This window comes from Hoplias malabaricus, chromosome 4 (assembly GCF_029633855.1).
Source record: "Hoplias malabaricus isolate fHopMal1 chromosome 4, fHopMal1.hap1, whole genome shotgun sequence".
Classification (NCBI taxonomy): domain Eukaryota; kingdom Metazoa; phylum Chordata; class Actinopteri; order Characiformes; family Erythrinidae; genus Hoplias; species Hoplias malabaricus.
The window spans coordinates 4,390,098-4,410,219 of record NC_089803.1 but is presented as its reverse complement, the minus strand read 5'-3'; the positions used below and the strand labels follow the sequence as shown (position 1 = coordinate 4,410,219).

General features: G+C 42.0%; 2 gene segments (V, D, J or C); one reads left to right on the top strand and one right to left on the bottom strand.

Moving 5' to 3' along the window:
- LOC136693905 (Ig kappa chain V-III region MOPC 63-like) overlaps positions 1–20,122 on the bottom strand; it is a 344,864-nt gene that overhangs the window by 64,117 nt on the left and 260,625 nt on the right.
- LOC136693904 (Ig kappa chain V-III region MOPC 63-like) overlaps positions 1–20,122 on the top strand; it is a 226,150-nt gene that overhangs the window by 91,793 nt on the left and 114,235 nt on the right.

The following is a 20,122-nucleotide window of genomic DNA, read 5'->3' as shown; positions in this document are numbered from 1 at the left end:
TAGTGATGTGACACCAGAGTGAGTCCAGTTGAAGATCAGGGGCTGTGAATATAGATGCTAGTACATAGTTAGTATAGCTAGTGCCTAATATTTATGCAGTCATACACTACACAAGGTTTTTATTTAGATCGGTTCTCTCAGGGACTCTGACACCATTTCATTTTTTAAAAAGTAAAACATAAATAAATAAAATAAATGTAACCATTTTTTTTACCTTCTCTTACAAATATATATTTTTTTGGAAACTAGAGGATTTGCAGGTGAGGAATATAATAAACATGCCTTTCTGAATGTATATTCTGTTTACATATAAAATGAATTAGAACACATATTTATTATGGCAAAAATATAAATTAGTCTGTCTGTTCTTTTTTTGTATTAAATAACTTGTTATAGCCATTACTTTCCTTCTATAATTGATTAATTTTTTTTTAGAATGTTTTTTTTTTGGAGCAAACATTTGAATACAATAGAAATTGATTATTCTTGCCCTAAACATAATTTAAACATAATACATTCACATTGTTTAAAAGGGATATGTTTTTTATTCCCTCTGCTAAAGAATATTTAATAAGGTCTTGGGGGGGGTGTTTATTATATCAAATATAATCATGATTTTTTTTTGGGGGGTGGAATATAATGAATATTAATATAAATGGAAATTATCTTTAAGGAAAATGTATTATTAATGGAAACAGACTCTAAAATACACACTGGTAATATATAATTTTTTTATTATTCATGTTTCTTCTGTGAAGCCAGCTTCTTCAGCCACAACAAAACAAAATAAAAAACATATATTTACTCCAATATAAACATTTACTCTGATATAGATTTGTAATCAAAATTATAACTAAACATTTAACTCCAGTCCCACTCTTCATTTAACTCTCCCATTCTGAAATGTACAGAGTACACACACAAATCCAGACTCTACACTCGGTTCAAAACCTCGTATCTCCAAAAACAGTTTACAGGAGAAGGAAACAAATATTTATTGATGTTCAGTGGTGTGTTCTCCCTGTGTCTGTGTGGGTTTCCTCTGTGTGCTCCAGTTTCCCCTTACAGTCCAAACGCACAGGTCGGTAGGTGTAGTGTGTGAAATTGTCCATATATGTGTGTGTATTTGTGTGTGTGTGTATTTGTGTGTGTGTGTGTGTGTGTGTGAGCGACGGGATGAGTTTGTGAGTGACAGGGTTAGTGTGTGATGCCCTGTGATGGACTGGTGCTCTATCCATGTTGTATTCCTGCTTTGCACTCAGTGCAGAATCTGGGTAGGTTCTGGACCCATTGCAACAATGAACAAGATGAAGTGGTTACAGAAGATGAATGAATGAATGAATCATTTTCAATGTAATTGAATGTAAAGTAATATCAATTTAAGAGCATTTATTAGTTCCTTAGTTAAACATTCAAAGAGTATAATTATAAACTGTCAAATGGAGATACGAGGTTTTATTCCATCAGTGACACAACTTTAAAACTTATTAATCTGTAAAATTAAATAATTATTTATAATTTCACAAACGCTCTTCTCGGCGTATTCTACAAAAAAAGAGGCTTCCTCAGTTTAGCCACATAACGTAAGCCCAAAGTTAAGGACGGTCAAGAATGAATGTCTTAGATGAAAAGATTAAACTCAAGTGATGTGGCTAAAACCTACACTAGAAAACACTTTACATGGGGAATCATCTTTTTCACTACATTTTAGTCCAAGACTAGAATGATTTTTTTTTTGTCCAAACAATTAACACTAAATAACTGACCATTCTTTATTTAAGAAAAATAACAACATTACTATGTCCTCAAACGTACAGTTCATTCTTCCTTCTTTAAATGATCCAAACAAAGAGTGGCCAAAACAGGGCCGTCGATACTGACTTTGCTCATTTCTTAAAGCTCCCCCTCCCAGATTCACTTGTTACAGTCATTAAATACGGCCAGAATTATAACACCTGCTTCTTCAACGCTGCGTCTCAAAGTTACTTTCAAGTCATTGCTGTGTGAAGTGTGTCTTCAGGTGTTTGTGGGATAAATTTTATAAAATGACTTTGTAATTTGGTGTAACTCAGCAATTTATTCCTATATCTTAAGCATTTTGTCCTGAATGTAGGCTCGATTACAAAATCCCAATCTTCAAGCAGTAAAGATATAGAGTCTGTACATGATAAACATTGACTTTGATTCCTTCTGTCTCTGTTATTCTGACTCACTATCAACAAAGTCTCTCTTATTATACATCAACTATTATTAAATAATCCATACAGAGTTCATACGAATACAGAGTTTAACCCCGTATTAGCACGGTGATGGCTTCATTGATCAATAGCAGGTTTGAAAAGTCCACTGAAAGAAATGCTGCATTAAATTTACTCCATTATTATTTTCCACATGAACACAACACAAATCCTGCCATTTCATATATTATCAGTTTGGCTCAAGTCTCTCCAAACCCTTTACAGTGACTGGACTTACAGAGGCTCTCTTTCAAGTTGAAGAAACTATGCAAATAAAGTTTTTTTAGAAATAAAATAAAAATGCAGACATTCAGTTCCCTTTATTCAAACAGAAATGTCTTCAGATACCGATGTTTTCACCATGAGACAGCGGGCGAACTCCAGAGCAGAACAGCATTTAACGCCGGCAAGACTCATCTGAGAAAAAATGAAGAGAAAACACAGTCAGGAAAGAGAAAGGAGTGCTGTTCCCATGTGTGTTTTATGAAACATGCCCTGTATTTTATTAATGTTATTTCTTCAAAAAGAGGAGAAGCTCAAAAAGCTCAAATTTCAGTGGGAGTCAATGGAACCATTCCTCACAATTTTGTTCTGGAGCATTTCTGTTGGACTGTTATGACACAGTAAAGTCCCCACCCCTAACCGCCCCCTAAAGTCAGTTTTCTGTGTGCTCTAAGTCAGAAAACACGGGATAAAACGAGCCATTTTGACTCTGCTCCTCCTCTGACGTCAAGTGCAGAGACTTCAGAATTGCTCCGCCCCTCGTCTGAGTCTGTCCAATTACAGCGCTGGACCCGTGTTTATGTGAGAGCACAAAGACGAGGTTAAACTCAGCAAAACAGACACAACGAGCGCGGAGAAATAAGAGCACTGAGTAAAAACGGAGAAGAAAGAGAACAGAGTGAAAACGGCTAAAAACCAGAGCTTCTGCTCCTCGCTCCTCACTGCTGTGCGCTCGGGGTCGGGGTGAACAGCGAGCGGCTCATTATCATTTGAAGGAACAGGTGCTGAAAGCGGGCGTTCTGAACAGGAACAGAACTGTGTTCCACTGTGGAGACGAGGGGAGAGTATTTACCTGAATATTTCAGGTGTAATTCACATTAAACCCAGTGAGATTGTCTTTTCAACAAGCCCTTCACAGAGAAGTCACTGACAACTTCCCCTTGGCTCACACACTAACACTGTGCTTGTATAAGGAAGAAGGAACAGAAAAAAAGATGAGTTAAAAATGAGTTCATAACTGATTCAATGGTGCTGCAGAAAAACTGGAACCTACAACTGTTTTTAGGTTTTTAGTTGAACTTCTCCTTTTCTTTAATTTCTTCTTATTCTTTTCATTTCCCTGAACTTTGAACAAAGCAGAAAGTTTACTGAGAGACTGTGGACACTGCGCAGTAGGTTTTCAGTTCTTTTTCAGCACACTACAGTGCTGCATTTATTACAGACAGCAGGAGGAAGTTCACATTGCTCACACTCGTTACTGTAGTGAATAAACTCACTGCACATTAGTGAACAGTGTGTGTCTGTGAGGTATTCGCTCATTTGTTCCTGAACTTAAGTTAAGACCCTGTAGCACAGTCATTGTCAGGTTTAAACTCCAGAGATCTCCCTGGGAGCTGCAGATTGTTCCATAAGTGGTGTCTAGGTCTGTGCGCCCTGTAAACAATGTTTAATGTATCATCAGTAAATTAAACTATAAAGTAAACTGTAAGGCGTGTGGTTACTGAGCTCAGAAGAAACACACACACACACACACTAGTGCACTAGGGGCTGTGAACACACACCCAGAGCGGCGGGCAGACATCCCCAGTGCCTAGGGAGCAGCTGTGGGTTCAGTGCCTTGCTCAAGGGCCCCTAGGCCATGGAATGAGGGAGGACTCATGCTGGCCCCTATTTTCCTGCCGCTTGTGAGAATTAAACCAACGACCTTTCAGCCCTAAGCCCTCCTCTCTATCCATTAGGCCACGGCCGCTCATGTTTACAGGGTGCAGTCTGAGCTGTCAGCGCAGATCCAGTGGGAGGTTTTTAGACCATGTCTGATGTCTTTGTGTGTTAATATTTACATGCAAAGGCTCAAAATGACTCTGAACACAGAGCATGAGGAGGCTCCTGATGTAACTTAACTTAATGTAAGAAAATAGTGAATGATTAGATTCACTTTCAAATGGTTTCCACTGAAGTGGATTTAACTGACTTTCTTCTTAAACCTGGTCTTACTGAGGTTTAATGGAGGATTCTGCTTTTAAATGCTATTTAATAACAGCTACGATATTTAAATACTCCACAAATCAAAGCCCACTCTGGACTACATACACACATCAGCCATAACATCATGACCACCTCCATGTTTATAAACTAACCCCCACGGAGCAGGTGTGGTTTAGGAGGTGGTGACGTGTCAGTGTGTGGTGGTGTGTTAAGTGTGTGTTGTGCCGGTACGAGTGGATCAGACACAGCAGAGCTGCTGGAGTTTTTGTTATGGCTGAGCTCTGTATAACCAGCTCTTACTGATTCTGGGAAGAAGAGAGTGTTTAGCTCTCACCCTGATAAACACACTCATTTGTCTGAGGTGTATTTATTTTTAAGCCAGGAGTGTGTTTTGTCCCAATGAATAAACGTAATCTGTTCTTGATCCTGTCAGGGGTCTTGTGACGGACTGCCGGCCTTTCCAGGGTGTTTGTTCACGTTTAATAAAAACCAGAGGGTACAGACCCACTCTGAGCACTCGAGCTGGTACCGTGCTCGTTCCCACACTCCTCGTGATGAACGCTCCTCCTTCGTCATCCTCCTCTTCATCTGCTCCATCGCTCTCTCCCTCCACTCTCCTTCCTTCATCACTCCCTCGCTCCTTCTCTCCAGCGTCCAGCAGAGAGGAGAGAACAGAGTCTTCAGAGGGATATTCACACACTCTCTCCAGCTGAGAGTCAAAACGCACCTTCCCCTGAGAGAGAGAGAGAGGAGAGAGAGAGAGAGAGAGAGAGAGAGAGAGAGAGGAGAGAGAGAGAGGAGAGAGAGAGAGAGAGAGAGAGAGAGAGAGAAAGAGGCAGGGCCGATACAGAGAGAAAGAGCAAGTATAGAGGGAATGTGGTAGAGCAGATAGAGAAAGAAAAGAGTAGAAGGGGAAAGGGATAGAGAAAGATGGAGAGAGCAAACAGGGAAAGAGTGTAAAAGATAGAAAGAGGAGAAAGAATGAGAGAAGAGAGAGGTAAAGGGCAGAAAGAGAACAGAGGGAACAGAGTGGGAGAGAGACAGAGACAGAAGAGGAAGAGAACAGGGAGAGAGCATTAATATATTAATATATGGATGTGAATGTAGAGATGTTTCTTTACATTCAGATTCTTCCAATTTCCTCCTCAGTTATTAATCAGAGGGTGGGGTCAAGTCAATACCTCCTCAAAGAGACATGAGGCCAGCCCACCACTTCTTTTTGAACTACTGTTAAAACAACACCACTCCTGATCACAGAGTGAGGCAGTTGTGTTTTCTCCAGCTGTGAGTGAACTCCTAATGACGGAGCAAACTCTTTGATCTCTGCACCAATCAGGGACACCCCCCAGAGTCATTCCTAATGAAAGCATTAAGCACAACTTTCTGAAGCTGACTTTCATTTGTTCATTCATTTTTTTCATTTGTAAAGCACTTTGAATCATCATAGATAACTAAAGTTGCTAAAATAATTAAACCCAAGCCAGTAAGAGTCTTTACTGAATGTATATGACTATGTTAAACATGTATATCATAATTAAAGTGTGTCTGTGTGCGTGTGTTCGAACAGAGTGTTGACAGAGAGGGCTAATGTCAGCGGAAACGTCACATTGATAACACAGGAAATACACTGTTGCAGTAAAACCATAAAAACAGATGTCAATGATGCGTTACAATGCACTGAAGTGGATGGCATCTGCCAACTGCTGTTAATGTAATTTATTTAAAGAGAATATAAACACAACATCCCTGCCCTGCCACCAACACCCTCTTCTCCACAGTGGAACACAGTTCTGTTTCTAAATCTGTGACCTGCTTTGGTCCAAACCCCACGAGCCCCACAGCAGTGTTCTCCCCCTGTGTAAACAGCCCCTGTTCAGAACGCCCGCTTTCAGCACCTGTTCCTTTAAATGATAATGAGCCGCTCGCTGTTCACCCCGACCCCGAGCGCACAGCAGTGAGGAGCGAGGAGCAGAAGCTCTGGTTTTTAGCCGTTTTCACTCTGTTCTCTTTCTTCTCTGTTCTCGTTTTTGTGCTCTCACGTAAACACGGGTCCAGCGCTGTGATTGGACAGACTCAAATAAGGGGGCGGGGCCATTCTAAAGTCTCTGCACATGACGTCAGAAGTGAAGCATCTCATTCCATCCCATGTTTTCTCACTTAGACAGCATAGAGAAAACGTCTTGTTTCACAGTGTGTGGGTTGGTGGGCTCCAGAGTTCCATATTAATATGCATTGAATGAGGGATGTTTTTCTCATTAAGTCACTTTTCCCACTACATTTACATTTACATTTAAGCATTTGGCAGACACCTTTATCCAAAGCGACTTACAAAAGAGGATCTAACATTTGAATTACAGCAATATTTATACAAAATACCTTACATTAAGTGCAATATGCCAAGAATAATAAGTGCATTAAAGAAATACTATATCTCGTCTCACATTTTCTCTTATTGTCTCTCACATTCTCTCTCTGTCTCCCACTGTCCCTCAACTTTTCTCTCTGTCTCCCACTGTCCCTCACATTTCCTCACTGTCTCCCACTGTCCCTCACATTCTCTGTCTCCCACTGTCCCTCACATTTCCTCACTGTCTCCCACTGTCCCTCACATTTCCTCACTGTCTCCCACTGTCACTCACATTTTCTCACTGTCTCCCACTGTCCCTCACATTCTCTGTCTCCCACTGTCCCTCACATTCTCTGTCTCCCACTGTCCCTCACATTCTGTCTCCCACTGTCCCTCACATATTCTCACTGTCTCCCACTGTCACTCACATTTTCTCACTGTCTCCCACTGTCCCTCACATTCTGTCTCCCACTGTCCCTCACATTTCCTCACTGTCTCCCACTGTCCCTCACATATTCTCACTGTCTCCCACTGTCACTCACATTTTCTCACTGTCTCCCACTGTCACTCACATATTCTCTCTGTCTCCCACTGTCCCTCACATTGTCTCTCTGTCTCCCACTGTCCCTCACATTCTCTGTCTCCCACTGTCCCTCACATTTTCTGTCTCTCTCTTTTACCACATGAAAGGTTAATGCCATCTTTTTTGTTGTTTACTGTGATCGTATTTCTCCGTCTGCTGCTGAACAGGAAGTGAGCTGACTGTAAAGAGGAACTAGCCACAGCAGAGGATTAGTCACATGGATGTTTAAAAAAAGATAAACTGAACAAAACTCTCACTATGTCATCCCTTTTCTTGTTCATTCTCTAATTATTTTTTAAGGAATGAACCAACACACAGAACTTTACAAACACCTGCCATACTCTCTCTCTCTCTGTTCTCACAGTTATTCTTTTTACTTTCCTCTCACACCCCCACATCTTTCTCTCTCTCTCTCTCTCTCTCTCTCTCTCTCTCTCTCTCTCTCTCTCTCCCTCTGTTCTCAGTTATTCTTTTTTACTTTCCCCTCACACCCCCATCTCTCTCTCTCTCTCTCTCTCTCTCTCTCTCTCTCTCTCTCTCTCTCTCTCTCTCTCTCCCCTCTGTTCTCAGTTATTCTTTTTTACTTTCCCCTCACACCCCCATCTCTCTCTCTCTCTCTCTCTCTCTCTCTCTCTCTCTCTCTTCTCTGACCTGGTTTATAAAGTAATGAACTAGAGGCAGAACAACAGCAGACATTTTGCAATAGTTTGGGACCATGTGATGAAGCATTCAGATTACACTTATATACACTGCATTTGGCCGTGTCTCTTATTCATAGCTCATTAGAGTTTAAACCCAGGAAAGAGGTTAGTGAATGTAGTGTTGGGAGTCTTGCCCAAGGACTCTAATAAATAAATAATGGTTTCCCTTCCCTGAGCAATCAGACTATTTCACCAGTGAGTCTTGTTTACATTATAAAACTCAGTTGCCTGAATGTATCTGTAGAGATCCTACAGTAAACCTTGTTTAAACATGTCTTGGTGTAGGAGACCCACTGTATGAAGAATAAAATGTAAAGGATATTGTAGTTCAAACGAATGAGTCTCAAGAACTTCTGCTGCTTTAGAGAGAAAACAAATGTGATTTTTAAAAATATCTCAGTAGATTCTCCTTAAACTCTGTAGTGTAGTCCCCTTAATATCTCTGTATTAATTGTATTACTGTACTGTCTCCTTAATATTTGTGTTGTATTTCCTTAAACTCTGTTTTATATCTTTAAACTCTCTGTAGTGTCTCATTTATACCACCATAGCTTCTCCTTAAAATCTCAGTAGTATCTCATTTAAAGTGCAATAGCTTCTCCTTAAAATCTCGATCATGTCTCATTTTAAGAAGAAGCTATTGTGCTATAAATCTCTGTAGTGTCTCATTTATATCACCATAGTTTCTCATTACTATCTTTAAAGTTTCTTTAAAGTTATCTCAGGAAGAGGGGTTATTCCCCTGGGAATCAATAAAATATCTATCTATCTATCTATCTATCTTTCCATCTATCTATCTTGTTAAAGCCTTCAAACAGGAGCCGGGTCACTTCTGGACATGACTCTAAACGACCGGTCCCTGTCCAGTCTGTGCTGTGGAGGAACAGCTCAGGGCCTGGATCACAGAGGATAGCACAAACTTGACAGATTCCACTCATTTTGGTCCAAACTCCCCTTCTCTTTAAAGAAATGCTTCATCTGTAATTTTAGATTTACACAGTGGTCTCCAACTACAATCGGAGTCAGAGATTTTTAGTTTAGCACTGAAGCTACGAGGAAAACTCTTCTGAGAGTCATGAGATGATGATGTCGTTAAGGCATCGTAACTGACTGGCCGTTTGTTTAAAACCTCTCACAACACTGTTTTATCTGATTTCTTTTCTTTTTTCTTCCCTTCTTGTCTTTCTTTCATTTCCCTATTTGGTATTTCCCTCTTTCTTGTCATGATTCTTTCTTCTTCAATACCCTCTTATCTTTCATTCATTTTCATTTCATATGCTTCCTTCTTGTCTCTTTCTTTTTTCTTTCAGTCAGAAATGGTCCGACTGACAGCTCCATGTGTTGTTGACTGACAGTAAAAACTATTTGGTCAAACAAGGCATTTAACAAATATGTTTTACTCCATATATTTACTGCTGAAATACAAATAAATTTAGTTCCTGTCTGTGCTCCTTTCTGCTGTGTGCAGGGGGAATACATGTTTCATCCTCCAAAGACTGTGGAACTGAGTACAACAGGGCACAGTTTGGATGCTTGCAGCTGCCAGTTTACTGTGATGGGCTGATATCTGAAAAAAGACCCCCCCCACACACCTCCCCCCAGCACTATTTTTACTGATTTAACATTTTAAACCACAGGCTAAAGTGCTGTGCTGTAATGTTCATTGATATTTTCCCCTTTGTTTACTACCCCAACATGGATACACTAGTCTCCTGCTTATGCCCCATTATGACTTTTTTATACAGATTATTGCTGCTCCCCAAAAAGTGGAGGGTCTCTGACAACAACTGAGCTTCAGTGAGAATAGGTCTATGGAAGCTTTCCATATTAACAGTTAAAAATATGAGTGCCTTTATCATTATTATTATTATTTGCCTGAACTGTGAAATCTGTGTGATTTCACCAGATGTTTAACTACTCCATACAACTGTGAATAAAGTCACTAAATGAAATAATTGCATTTTATGTAAAGTGTCCTGCTGGTTTGGAAAAGCATGGCAGTAGTTTTTGTAAAAGTTAGTGGTGTTTGTACAGTGATCATTCTGAAGGGACAGTGTTTGTCCAATGGCCTGAACTGCTCTCTGTGGAAAGACTTGTCCTTGTTGTCCTTTAATCTCTCAGAGGCTCCATTGTGCTGCTGCTTCCCAATTATAATGAAAAGAATCATCCACTGGAAACTGAAACAGAAAGACTCGCTCAGAAGGACTGACCTAGTCTGAAACTAAGGAGAAATCAGGTTCAACACACCACAAACACAAAGGTCTCCAGACCAGAATAAGCACACACCTGTGTCATCACTCTGGCAACCAATGCATCTACACCAGCAAATGAGATTTGACCCACTGTAATGGCCTGGACATTTCTTAACAACCACCTGGAAGACCATGGCGATATAGCAAGCTTGGCATTGTCATGTCTGTTGCTATGACAACCAATGCATCTACAACAGTAAATACAACTACAACCTGTTCATACCAATCAGATTTGTTTAGTTATAACCTTCGGTTCAAGACCATTAGTGTTTGTTGTTTAGCTTATATCTCTCGCCTGAGAGAAAGGCAACATAGATTCATTGATGTGACGCTCTGAATAGCACCCCCTTGTGGGGCAGATCCAAACCATGAGTGAGTATGTGAGTGAGCTACAAGTCAGTTCCATGAGGTGCTTCTCATCTACAGACAGTCCAGGAACGCCCCCTGTGTCTCTTGCTGATTTGGAGTGGAGGTCTCGGTAGAGTCTCACTCTGGGCTCAGTGCTGGGATAACAACATTTCTGGTTATCTGCAGCTCAACTAAACACAGAGCTCCACTATTTCTCACCAACCCTCAGAATCTGCTCGGTTTGATGCTGGACATAATATATATATATTAATTTATCCATTTTTAAGTTTTTATCTGGACACAAATATTTCATGTCTTCTTTTCTCTGATGCAGTTTTCCCTTAGGGATTATAGGAGAACGTTCAATAAGTCTCTTGAGACATCAATAAGCCACATTTGAGAAATACATGCTTTGTTTGGGGATACAGCTTCAGAGCGCAGCCTTATTCCAGTGTGTCCAGTGTCCACTGTAAAACATTATGGGGTGGTTTTCTAGACAGAGATTCTCAATTGAAAGAGGATATTGTCTGGGAATCCACCCCTGAGTTATGATAAGTAAAGTCTGTTTAAATTTGGGGCTTTTGTTGAGATATATCTCATCTTGAGCTTTGCTATATGAATAATAAATGATCATTTATGTTTTTCTTATATATATCATAGATGTTTTAAAGGGAAATGACCTCATTAAACTGGCGGGTAATTTTCTATTGATTGAATATATCAAATCAAGTAATGAATCTGTATTTAGAACAAGGTAATAATGTCTAGGCAAGACTAAACTCTTTTATTCTTACTACAATCTCAGGGCTGACATGGCTTAATGATTAAAAAATGTCAGGACTGCTGGATCAATTCCCTTTAATAGCGAGAATATCTGGAGTTGGAGGAAATAAAGCAACAGTGCTTTCACCTCCCTCAGCATTCGCAACTGTGAAGTGACTTTGAACAAGTTACCTAATGCCCTAATGCTCCCCAGGGGCTGGGATGGCTGCCCGCTGCACTAGTGTCTCTGTGTGTGTGTGTGTGTGTGTGTGTGTGTGTGTGAAGGATTAAATGTGAAGGCACAATTCCTTTACACTGCTATGCAATGACAACTGAAGCATGTCCACATTCAGAATGACAAAATTAAATTGAACTAGATTTAATCTGATTGAACTGGTCATTTCTCCTTTAAATCTCTGTAGTTTCTCCTAGACACAGATGACATCAGACAGAAAGACAAAGGAGCATTTAGCATAAGTCTCCTGCGCTGCTCAAATGTATCTCTAAAGATAATAACCTGAGAAATCTCACGTCTCCTCTGGAGTTTTAGTGGAGATCACAGAAAAGTCACAAACTGTGTTCAGGTTTTCCAGATGAACTAAACCCCACATCTCTCTCTCTCTCTCTCTCTCTCTCTCTCTCTTTCTCGTCTCATGCTTCCTTTTTGTCTCGTTCTTTTCCTCCTAATGAATTTTAGCAGAATCACCATTATGTCAGTGTATGTCTGAGACATTTCACAGCAATAAATGAGCAATAATGAGCCTTTTTCTGTCTGCAAGAGCAGGGCGGTGAGAAGAGGCCGCGTGTTTGTGAGGTGATAAGGTGTGTGTCCAGTGTGTTTAGGATTAGTGAGTGATTACTGGGTGATTACTGACCGTTTGACAGAGGAGAGAGTGAGAGACTGAGAGAGATCAGGGTCAGTGTTAAGTGTCTGACCTGGGATCAGATTCCTTTAAGATTTATAATGAGGTTCTGGACAGAGACAGAACCCAGATCAGCTCTCACACTATGTAGCACTATGTAAATACACTCCCAGGCCCTCCATGTAAGATTTAACACACGTTTCTGACAGAGGAAACGCAGCACACACTCACCCAGTCACTCACACACTCACACCTGTGGACAGTTTCACACACTCACCCAGTCACTCACACACTCACCCAGTCACTCACTCACACACACCTGTGGACAGTTTCACACACTCACCCAGTCACTCACTCACACACACCTGTGGACAGTTTCACACAATCACCCAGTCACTCACACCTGTGGACAGTGTCACACACTCCCCCAGTCACACACACACTCACCCAGTCACTCACACACTCACACCTGTGGACAGTGTCACACACTCACCCAGTCACTCACACACTCACACCTGTGGACAGTCTCACATAGTCACTCCACCTGGCAATGTGTGTTTGGACTGTGGGAGGAAACATACACAGTCAGAGGGAGAACACGCCACACTTCTCACAGCCAGTGGCCAGAGGAGAAAATTTCCCCCCAGGACCTGGGCACGTTGCTGTGAGGATTTGATGGCATTCAGCCACATAAATGTTTGGGTGATTAGTTCTTGATTACAACAACCACTTCAATAAACCTGCTTCATTCTCTACGCCGTAGCCACAGCCCCTACTCCGTACCTTACGCCACAGCCTGACCCACACACTCCCAGAAATGTAACTAGACATAGCGTCAATGCGGCGAACAGCAGCTGTGATTGGTCCTTAATCAAGCTTAGGGGAGATAAGAGAGGAGGTCCAGAAATATGAAGTCCACCCTACAAAGACTGCACACAGAGATATAGGGTTTATATAGGGATATATAAGCTGGAAGAACTTAAGAGAGAAATACGGTCACCTCTGGGGGAAAAACTCACTGCAATGAGCAGGGACTCAGGGGTGGAGCCTGCCGTCAATGTATTAGTTTCTTTTTTTTATTCCTGGCACCACATTTAAACTATGCTCTGTTCAAAACAGTGCCCTACTCCGTGCACAGTGCACTTCACAAATAAAATGATTAAAAGTGATTCACGATTATATTGGAATCATATCGGTATCAGCAGACAATTGCTTTTGTAAAGATTCTCGGCATTGGCCCAGTTTTCGTTTATTTCAAACCGCTATTTTGAATAATTGCTGACACATTTCTTTTACACTGGAGGAAGACAGTGTGGAGTAAAGGCAGAGCTGAATCTCGTATTTCTGTATTACTGTACTGTTGAATAGTTACATGATCTATGATCTAGCTTATGATCTAATAACATTTATGAGTTTAATCTTTGCTTTAAGTTTACATTAATGTGTTTATTATTATTAATTATAATTTCTTTGAGTAGATCTATTATTATATTTAAATTGTTAAATTAAAAAATACTTTATATCTGTAAGTGGTCTCTGTAAGGACCAGTAAACTAACTAAATGTGGCTAAACATTTTCTCAGTAGACACCTTTCATTTTTTATTTTTCCATACAGTTGGTTAAAATCTAAAGCGTGCAAATAAATGTCACACTTGTTTATAATGTTAACCTAGCATGTCTTATCGTCCTGTAATTCATTAACATATATCAGCATCTGTATCAACACCAGCAGACATGCACAGGTATATTATAGGTAATAGGAACTGGTCCAGAATTCCCATATCAATGCCTACTACACCACTGCACTGTGCACTACATAGGGTGATATTTGAGATTCAGCCCTAGTGTTGTGGTGCTGTAACTGCACAGACTGAGAGACACAGACACGCCAACACACAAGTGTAAACACAGACAAAAGCTTATGGCACTGGCACGGGCTCCAGCTTCACTCGTCATTGAGTAATCGCAGAAGAATAAATCGGCCTTTACGCTCATATTCAGAGGCCCATGTTGTTTCATTCTTATCTACAGAGGTTATACACACACTCTCCACAGTGGGTGAATCTGAAAGTAGCTGAGCTCAGTGATTATAAGGTGTGGATACAAACATTTGGACCCAGATTGTATCCACCCATCATTAACAGCGTCTGCTGTTTCACCTGTCACCTGTGAAGGAGTGAGTATTAAAGCTTAAGCAGGATTAAGACTTGAGTCACAGAGGGAAATGTTCTAACAGCGCTAATGAAATATCTCTCTCACTCTCACACACACTCTTCTCTCTCTCTCTCTCTCTCTCAGACCTCCTGGTTTGATTGAACTGATTGTTATGAGCAGATCAAAGTAAGAAAAAAGACGTATTGTTCTTCAAAGTGGTTTTGTTGAAGACTCTGTGTCTCATCTTAACCAAAACCGAAACCAGCACATGGCACACATTCTCTGTCATTCTCCCAGAGTGCATGCGGATGTGGGGGCCAGGTTGGGCAGACATACAGACATGTGGCCCTTGTGACAAGCAGAAGTCAGCTCAAGTGTCACCAATCCACGTGGCAAGTGGGGGGTGAAATTGGGAATGTCGGCCAAACCAGGGTCAGAATCATCTGGCTATCTGGGCTTACTTTTTAAATAAAACAAATTCTTACTTTGGCTTTTCACTGTGCAGAGAATCGAATGAATGAATTAACAAATTAATACATGATATATAGTTACAAATACATTGGGACATCTGAATATCTGGACAAATAAATATCTGTATATGGCTAATCAACATAGAACACTCTGAAACACTTCTGAGTGCTTCGTATTCATCACAGTGTTTCCCTTGGCATACAGAGTGACCTTAACACTCCACATCTTGGAATCCACATATTGAAAAAATTACCCTTGACCTGTCATCACAAGATTATAAAACACATGCTGTTTGTTGCTTCTGTGAAGGTTATACTGTCACAAATACTGTGACAGACATTTACAAATATGCTGTTGTTCTCCTCTAAACTCATGCTCATTCTGGTTTGTTTTTTAATGCTTTGAAAAGCATCTTTGCTGCAGAAAATTATATTTAGCGAATCTACTTAAATATAATTGATATATCTGATCACTTTCATTAGCATAGAGTTGTGAGAACATGACATAACAATTCAACCTATTTCTACCAAGCTCAAGTAATCAAGTGAATGTGTCTGGGTCCTTGGGCAGAAATTTAGACATGTTTACAAACATAATACTGCTCCAAATGCATCCCAGGAAATGAAGTTTGGAACAAACTAATTTAACTGTCAGTGCAATAAAACACATTTGATAGATACATTTCTAGAACTAGGCTGAATAATCTTAAAGTGTTCTTCCTCCTAATCTCATGAGGAGGGATATTAAATGTAACTGACAATGTTTAAAATGGTTTCACTCTACAAAAACTAATTTCTTGTCATGATGTTACTGCTGCTGAAAAAAAAAGTAAATGTTCAATAGGTCTTTCATCAACCTTTGCACAAAACGTCATATATTTTTGACACTTACCACTTTTGGTGCTCCTCTGTTTTTAACCAAACAAGAGTTCTCCAAGTTCTGGTACCCACCGATCACCACAATCTCTTCGACTGTGGGGTACCTTTTCTTATAGCTCACTCCTGTGTTGCTGAGCTCTGGGGTCTGGGTTGTTGATGGACTAACTGGTTGGTTTATAGGTGGAGGACCTGTTGAAGCTGGTGAGGCTGAAGGAGCTGGGGTCCCTGCTGCTGGCCTCCTGGGGGTAATTGTTATAGTGGTGCCCCTCTTCCCTGGGCCACCAGAGGCACTCCGGATTGAGAAGAGTGGAGAAGATCTAGATGGAGTGGGAGTTAGGGAAGGAGAAAGGGCAGCAGACGAGGGAGATGTGGGTGAAGATGTGGAAGGGCCTGTTGTTTGGATGTTTTCAGGTGAGTAAATGTTCCTTGAATTTACAGTAAAAGACCTCGGCTGTGGTAGTTTACTCTGTATCCTGGGACCTGTAGGTTGAGAAGGAGAATCTCTGGAGTTGGCAAGAACTTGTGGTTTCTGAGTCTCTGTTTGTGTCTCTGGCTTTTTCTGGCCTTGAGCCACCTTCCCACCAGTCTCCTTCTGCGGATCATCTCGATCTCCACGAGAACTGTGCCTGACTTCCTGGTCTCTGAGCTGCAGTTGCTCCACTTGTCGTTGAACACTTGAAGTTTCTGTGGTTGGTGTAGGCTGGTCGTCTCTTACCGTCCGGTCCTGTGGACAAGCTGAATTCTGGGTCGCAGAGTGGGATAATGTGATGTAGCGGCTATCTGGGAAGACCTTCCTGCTGTGGGTGGGGACATCCGAGTTCCTTTCACTGATACACACTGCAGTTCTCGAGCCTACGGTCTTCAGGTTGTAGATCCGACTCATGGCAGCGAGAGAATTTTGTAGAGGAGGTGAAGGAGCAGGGGAAACAGACCTGGGTGGAGATGGAGATTGCGAAGGGCAGACGTACTCTTCCTTCAGCAGATCATCCCGTGTTTCTCCTTCGTCTTGGGTTTCTGATTTCTTCACGCTGTCAGGGTCCTGCTGACTCCTGAACTCCTGGTCATCTTGCGCTGAACACTGTTGGCTGTTGCCGGAGAGTTTTTGAGCTTCTTGTCCAGTTGAGAGTGGTTGCAACAGTGAGAGAGGAACAGAAGCAGGAAGCTGGGGACTGGCTTTTGACACAGTTGCTTCCTTTGTGACGTCAAATAGGCTGAGAGTCTGCGGTGAGGTGACTTCCTGTCTGTTCAACACTGCTGCTCTCAGAGCACCTTCTGCCTCCCTTCTCCTCTCTCCTTCTCCTCTCTCCATCCCCTCTCCCTCGCTACGGCCAGTCTCCGTCTCCCTCTCACCCTCGCCCTCTGCCTCTCCTCTACTCTGCCTCTCCAACTCCCGCTGGCGTATCCTTTCCCTCAGAGACTCCACTCTGGTAAGGGGTTTTCCAGCTTTCCAGCTCTCCCTCCTCTCCACCCCTCTTGCTTTATCTTCTCCTCCAATCTGTCCATCTTCCAACTTGCAGCCCTGTGCCATCTCGTCAACCCCAAAGAACACAGATCTCGGAATGCGGATCTCCTGCTGGCTGACTCCAGCCTTCCAAGACTGGTGTTTCGGAGACTTCAGAACTGATTGGTCAGCCTCTTCGGCCCGCTTCAAAAAAGCCGGACGATAAATATGCGTGTTACCAATGCTTCTTAGATCTTCCTGGTCTTGCCACATATTACTCTTCTCTTGCTCTCTTTCTTTGCCTCCAGGAGTATTGCTCACACTCTTTGGCTCAATATAGCTACTTTCCTTTGTTTCTGGCATTTTCCCAGTCTGATGCTGTTGCTCCTCTTTTTGATGAAGCAGAATGGTCTGTTCTGGCTCATTCTCCTGCTTGTGGAAATTTGCCAAAGCGCAGTCTCCCTTCAGTCTAACAGCTGGAAGGGGTTTAGTCAAACTTGCCATTGCTGACTTCTGGCTTCCAGTTTTATGTTCTGGGACAATGTGAGAGTTGGATGAATGATGAGAATCAAGAGCATATGAGCAGAGGGTCTTGACAGACTCCGTGACGACTGTTACCTCCTCTGTTAATACATCTCTACTAAGGATTACAGATTCTGCTTTTTCCTCAACGTGGAACACTGTCTGCCTTCCTTTCTCAAGTTTCTCTTTGCATATCTTCTGTCTCTCTGCCTCAGTTTCTTTATTTTGTTCTGTTAACTTTTCCCTCTCGGTAGACCTCTGTCTCTCATTCTCCTCCATGAATCTCTTTGATTCTCTCCTGTCCTGTCTGATGGGGATGCGTCTTGCGAACGCAATTCCCTCTGGGTTTCTGACCGAAGCCACGCTGAATACTGCACCATCAAATGCTTCAAAGTTCCCTCGTTCCTTCCTCTCTTTCTCCATCTCACCCTCAATCTCTCTCTTCCGTTGCATCACAATTTGTTGCTCAGTTTTGCCTCTCCCTTGTACCTTGTTGCTCATGCCGATGCTTTGGAATTGGTTGTTTTTGACTGGAGGTGGAAGTCTGCGGTCTGAGTAAGTCCTTTCCACCACTTGCCTCTCCTCACAAACACAAAGCACTCGCTCTGAGAAACTGAATGAGCGCTTGGGTACTCCCCTGAATCCAGTAGTATCTGTCCCCTCTTTCCTCTCCTCTTCGGTTTCATAGTCATGTCTGTCTTTGAAGCTCTCTTTCTCTGGCTTCATGAAGCAGTCTGTGCTTTTGGACCTGCAGGGAGCTTTCGGATGCTGCCCGAATTTACTGAGGATCTGACTGACCCTCCCACTCCCAAGGCTGCCATCTTCTTTATTAAACACAGAATCATTCAGGTCCATTGAACTTCTGGGCCAAGCTTCTGCTTCCTTCATCACACCATCTTGTTCTTTGTCTTTTCCTATCTCTCCCTCCCTAGTTTTCTCTGTCTCGTTAATTGTTACACCCTCCTTGCTTGTCTTCCTCTCAGTCCCTCGCTCACCTTCTCCATTCTTCTCAGTAATAGATGGTTTGATGATGAGTACCTCTGAAGCCCGGATCTCAGTCACGTTCCCTCCACTGGTGAGAAACCCTCTTAGTTCCATCCTCATGCCTTTCTTCTCTTCCTCCTCAGTCAGTTTTTCTCCATCCCTCTCCACCCTCTCCCTCAGTGTCTCTCTCTCTCCGGTCTTACCCTCCTTCTCAATGATGATTATATTCTCTGCTTTGATGGTGCGAAGGCCAGGGACAAAAGAGAGGCAAGAATCTCTTTCCTTCCACCCTTTTGCAGCATCCCTCTCTCTGTCTTTCCAAGCTTCTGCTCCAGCTCTTTCTCTGCCTTCACTTCTGTCCCTGGTTCTCTCCATCCTTGACTCTCTATCCCTCCCTCTCCAAAAAAAGTCTCTTTCTTGGCCTTGGTTCTCCTGTTCCTCTGTGTCTTTGCACTTTTCCCATGTACTTTCCTCTACACTTGGCTTTTCATAAGCAATTCCTTTATCTCTCTCTTTCTCATTTCCATGATTCTCTCTATCCGTCTCTCTCCTCCTATTCTCTCTCTTATAGCTGTTCTGTGAGCGGATGAAGGGATTCTGCCGGACGGGGCCTATGGTTTCTACAGAAACCTGATTGTGAGTCTCAGCCTCCATCTGTTTGAGCAAAATTCGTTCATCGTAGTAACCATCAAAACTTTGCTGTCCTCCCTCTCTCTCACTGTCTCTTCTCTCCCCTTCCTCCTGTTTGGCTCTCCTTCGTTGGATAATCCCTCGCTTCCAGGCAGGCATGTTGGCCAGCCTCTCTTCCTCCTCTCTTTCCCTTCGTTCTCTCTCCTCCTCCTCCCTCCTCTTCCTCTCCAGGAGGAGCTGCTTCCATTCCGGTAGGGCAGAAACTGACATATTGATGGATGGATGGATGGATGGATGAATGGATGGATGGATATACGGATGGTTGGACTGACCTTTCTTTTGTCCTGTAACAATATATGTACACAAGGGTGAGTATAGCACTGAGTATAATACAATATGTTATATTTGTTTCAGTGTTTTTAACAATGAAAATGTCTGTCTTGTTATTGTTTTTTATTAAAAAATTCCAAAGTAATTCTAGCACAACAACAACAAAAAACACAGTTAAATATAAATGATTTATATAGTATTTCAAACGAATGAATGTTATGGCCTTATTAAAAATGTTACTAGACATTTTTAACGGCATTCATCTGCTCTCACCTCTTCAAGGCTGCAGTTTGTCTACAGGGATCACTAGGAGCAAGGCAGGAGCACACTCTGAACAGGACAACAGTCCATCACAAGGCGTCACATACTCACACACTCACCCAGTCACTCACACGCCCACTCACAACTGT